At 47.8% G+C, this 5133-nt stretch overlaps 1 pseudogene; it reads left to right on the top strand.

Moving 5' to 3' along the window:
* Nucleotides 1-334: 334 nt before the first annotated feature.
* LOC115038275 (uncharacterized) lies at nt 335-4685 on the top strand (annotated as a pseudogene).
* Nucleotides 4686-5133: the final 448 nt, after the last annotated feature.

Below are 5133 nucleotides of genomic sequence, written 5' to 3'. Positions count from 1 at the left end.
GCAGCACTGTTATGTAGATATGCAAACGCTGATTGGCCGCAGGAAGAACTGATTGAGCTCAAATTACTCAAGGGCCAAACATGGGGACAGGATATTTGTGAGGTGTCTAAAAGTTGAAGAAATAAACACCACTCACCTGGTATCAGTGTCTACTGATGGGGCATCCAGTATGAGAGCACAGAAGGGCATTGTGAATTTACTTCAAAAGTCGCTGGATCAAGAGCTGATGACGTTTCACTGCATCTTGCACCAAGAAGCACTGTGCACGCAAATTTTCCTCTGAATGTGTGGAAGCCCTGCAGATGCTGGAGAATGTTTTGGCGTTGAGCGCAAGATGACAGTGTTTGCCGGAGATGTACAAAGAGGTACGCTCTCTCACTTCCCCACCCTGAGAGAGTTCAAAGAAAAGAATTAGCCCTAAATTGTGATTATTAACACTGTGGCAATGCAGGCTGCATTTTGATTCAGCAAGTTTGGAAAGGAAAAAAAAAAACATTGTCCTTCCATGTCACACCACAAAAGCCGGATCTCTAAGAAGTCACCTGTCAGAAGGCCACTCTCACTACAGAGCACAAATAGTGATATTGATAACCTCCCCAAGCCCGACAAACTGATTTTTGAAACATGCAGTGCCATTCCCGACTCATATGTAAACATGAAAGAGTATGCATTTAGAGTCCTGTCCATCTTTGGCTCAACATATGCAAGTTTTCTCAAACATGAACATCATAATGTCCAAATATCGCTCCCACCTCACAAATGCAAGCCTACAGTTCTGCATGAAGATGAAAGTCACATCTTACAGCCCTGACATAGGGGAGATCTGCAGTGAGCTTCAGAAACAGAAATCACATTCAACAGGTTAGAACACTAGCATTGAAGCTATTATTTTTAAGAATAAAACCTGAAGCTGATGTTGGTTTTTTTTACATTCAGGTGCTTTGGTTAATTGCTGGCCAAGAAAGAAACCCAAAGAGGATGGGAGCACACTGTAATGGACTTGTCACAAAGGTTCCTAATTTTATGTTTACTTTCTTAAAGCTGCTAAGCTGTGGCTTTATGTTTTATTTGTACTGAAGTGTGCTAGTTTTTATTTTATTTTACACAAATATGGGAAGGACTCAAATAGGCCTGCATAGTTCAGTATATAATTTATTTCAAAGTAGGCTTACACATGCACACGGCACATCTGTTGGTTGTATTCCATTGTTATAACAGGTAAAATAAAAAAATAAAAAAAACTTTTAAATGTTTATAAGCTGTGCTATATTTTGGGGCTCCAGACTAATTTTCTTCAGTGGACAAGGGAACAAAATGGCTCTTTTGATAGTTAAAGTTGCAGATCTCTATATACTGAAACTAACAGAAGCGGTTTTTCACCTTTCCAGTTTGAGTGGGAAAGACTAAGAGTGATGCTTTCAAAAGACCAACAGCCAGATATTGGTCTAGGGTTGATTAATAGGCTGGACTGAAATATCATCATGGGATCAAATTTGTGATTGTTTTGATTTAAGTTTAGTTTTTGTTTTTAGCTCCTCTTCTGTTTAATTTAGCTTTAGTAACTTTCCTAAATTCAGGTGGTCGGGGGGCAGACACAATTTCCATAGACCGACACATAAATAGAGAGTCTATTCCAGTGGTTCCCAACCTTTTCCAACTCACGGCCCACCTGTGGGCCTCTGGACCTCATAAATCCACAGGCCATATAATGCGTTCTCAGAGCATTTTTTTTTATTGAAGATTGAACATAAAGGACTGAGTTTTAACAAATAAAACATTAATCTGTATATTCAAATTTTTTATATAATTATAAAAATCACACACTTCTTGATCCCCCACAAAAATTAAAAACAGTGTCCGACCTTGTTTTAGCAAAGGTACACACCGATTCCACATTAATCTTTGTGACGTCCGACTGGCAAAATCAGATGTCATTACTATCAACGTGAATAGCAATATTACCATTTTTCCGTTTCGCCTGCTCTGGCTCCCGGGATACACTTAACTATGGCTGCCGGTGTCGCTAACTTCGTCGCTAACGCGTTCCTCAGAATACAGTCACCAATCACTAGAGTCGGCTTTTCAGCGGGTGTTTCGCTAAGTGGAAAGAACCTGTTGGGAACGTGAACTGGTTGAACATTGGCGGGTTAAATGGCCCCAAGCTAACAAGGAGCACGAGTGGCGCCAGTTTGATGAAGACACCAATTCCATCTTGGAAGTAACCGCTAAGGGGAAGTCGATTGCCGTCTTCAGACCATGACCACCATCATCATCAGCCTAGCAGCCGAGAGATTTGGCCTGGAGGAGAAGAAAGCGACAAAACCTCCTTATACCAAAAGCAATCGGGCGAACAAGATCCACCAGCTCACGCAGGAGCTGAAGTCCCTGAGGCAGCAGTTTAAGGAGGCAAGAGAGGAGGAGAGGGGACCTCTGTCAGCACTACGTGGCATACTCCACAAGAAGCTCATGACCTTGAGGAGGGCTGAGTGGCATAGGAGAAGGAGGAAGGAGAGAGCCAGGAAGCACACTGCCTTTCTAGCAAACCCATTTGGGTTTACAAACAGCTGCTGAGGCAGAAGTGTAGTGGCCAACTTACCTGCTCCAAAGCAGAGGTTGACTGTCACCTAAATGCAACCTTCCGAGATGTATCCAGAGAGCAAGGACTTGGCGACTGCCAGTCCCTGATTGACCCACCTGAACCAGCTCTGGACTTCAATGGGAGGGAGCCCAGCTGGAAGGAGATCCAGGAGGTGGTCAAGAAGGCAAGATCAAGCTCAGCCCCAGGACCTAGTGGGGTACCTTATAAGGTATACAAGAACTGCCCAAAGTTACTTCACAGGCTCTGGAGGATCATGTAGGTGATCTGGAGGAGGGGAAAGGTTGCTGAACAGTGGCGCTTTGCAGAAGGGGTATGGATTCCAAGGGAAGAAGAATCTAAAAATTTCGATCAGTTTAGAACCATCTCCCTGCTTAGTGTTGAAGGGAAACTATCTACCCAGCTGATCAGGGAAGCCAGAGAGAACAAGGGCGACCTAGTTGTGCTGTGGCTGGACCTCACGAACGCATATGGATCCATACCCCACAAGCTGGTCGAAGCGGCACTACGCCGGCACCATGTCCCAGCCAAGTTCAGAGACCTCATTCTGGACTACTACAGCAGGTTCAGACTGAGGGCCTCAGCAGGGTCCACAACATCGGGCTGGCACAGGCTGGAGAAGGGAATCATAACGGGATGTACCATTTCTGTCATCCTCTTCACTCTTGCCATGAACATGCTGGTGAAGTCTGCTGAGGTTCAATGCAGAGGGCCCCTAACCAAGTATGCATCAGGCAGCCACCCATCAGGGCCTTCATGGCCGACCTGACTGTGACAACACCGAACGTCCCAGGGAACAGGTGGATCTTGAAAGGCCTGGAGGAACTAACCACCTGGGCCCGCATGACATTCAAGCCCACGAAATCCAGATCTCTTGTTCTGAAGAAAGGAAAGGTTACCAACAAGTTCCACTTCAGTCTTGGCAGCACCCGAATACCATCCATCACTGACAAACCAGTGAAGAGCCTGGGGGAGGTTTTCAACTGTAGCCTGAAAGACACAGTCGACCAACCAAGAGCTGGAGGCTTGACTAGCCGCTGTGGATAAATCAGGGCTACTGGGCAAGTTCGAGGCCTGGGTGTCCCAACATGGTATCCTCCCAAGGATTCTCTGGCCCCTCCGGGTGTACGAAGTCCCGATCTCGACAACCGAGAGCTTTGAGAGGAGAGTCAGCAGGTTCCTGCGGAAGGGCACTGCTCTAGGGAGAGGTGCGAGCAGCAGTTGAAGAAGAGCGAACCAGCAGGATGGTTGGAATGTGGCAGCAGGGAGCCTGGACGCGTTGGGAGCAGACAGCAGAGCGCAAACTCAATTGGACTGAGCTGTGGAAAGCCGAGCCCCAGCGCATAAAATTCCTGATCCAGGCCATCTATGACGTACTGCCAAGCCCATCTAACTTGTTCTGTTGGGGGAAGGTAGAGTCTCCAGCCTGTGCTCTGTGCCAGGAGAGAGGGACTTTGGAGCACATCTTGAGCTGCTGTCCGAGAAGCCTGAGCGAGGGGCGCTACCGCTGGTGCCATGACCAGGTACTGAAGGCCATAGCAAACACCATCTGTAGTGGAATTGCCCACTGCAAGCGTCTCTGCCCAATGAGAAAGTCCATCTCCTTCATCAGAGCTGGGGAAGAACCACCAGCTGCTGCCAGGACCTCTTCCTCTGGCCTGCTAGCAACGGCACAAGACTGGGAGCTGAAAGTTGACCTGGGGACACAAGTAATGTTCCAAGAGAATGTGGCCACAACATCGCTAAGGCCAGACGTGGTGCTGATCTCAGCGACCTCCAAGCAGGTCGTGCTCCTGGAGCTCACGGTACCGTGGGAAGACTGCAACGAGGGATAAGTACGAGGATCTGGTGGAGGAGTGTCGGCTCAACCGGTGACGGGCAAGATGTGAGCCCATCGAGGTGGGTTGCAGAGGGTTCGCTGGCCAATATCTCTGCAGGGTCTACAGCATCCTGGGCATCACAGGAGCCAGTAAGCGATGGGCCATCAAGGAGGCCACGGAGGCAGCAGAGGTTGCCTCACGGTGGCTGTGGATCAGGAGAGGAGATCCGTGGGTAGGGTAACGCTACCTGGACACAAGCTGGGGATTGATCACCCCCAGCTGGGTTGCCTGGAGCAGAATGTATGATGTTTGAAAGACCCAAAACACTTGATGATCCCAGGTTACATCACTGATGATGTGTCCAGGTTGCATCAATGGTTGATGTATGTCACAAGGCTTCCATACTTCTCAGGTTCTCAGGTTTAACAATCTGCTTATTAATCCCAGGGCTTCCTGCTTTCTCCATCATCTGGAGGAAATTCTTCTCCTGAGTGGACCAACAAACTCATCAGTTCCATACTGTCTCTGTCGATTGTCAGGGCTTGGCTGTACATTTATCCGAGTAATTTCACCTGTACTCCAAACAGAAAAGTGAAGGCCAGGCCAGTTTTTCCTGCTCTTGCTGTTCTTCCAAACCTGGATAAAAAGAGACAGTCATAACCCAGGTGGCATTGCCACACTGGCCTGGTCAGAGGACTGGGGCTCTTCAGCTCACCT

The sequence above is a fragment of the Echeneis naucrates genome, chromosome 24, assembly GCF_900963305.1.
Source record: "Echeneis naucrates chromosome 24, fEcheNa1.1, whole genome shotgun sequence".
NCBI lineage: Eukaryota > Metazoa > Chordata > Actinopteri > Carangiformes > Echeneidae > Echeneis > Echeneis naucrates.
The sequence above is the reverse complement of the archived record's forward strand: the minus strand, read 5'-3'. Positions and strand labels throughout refer to the sequence as shown.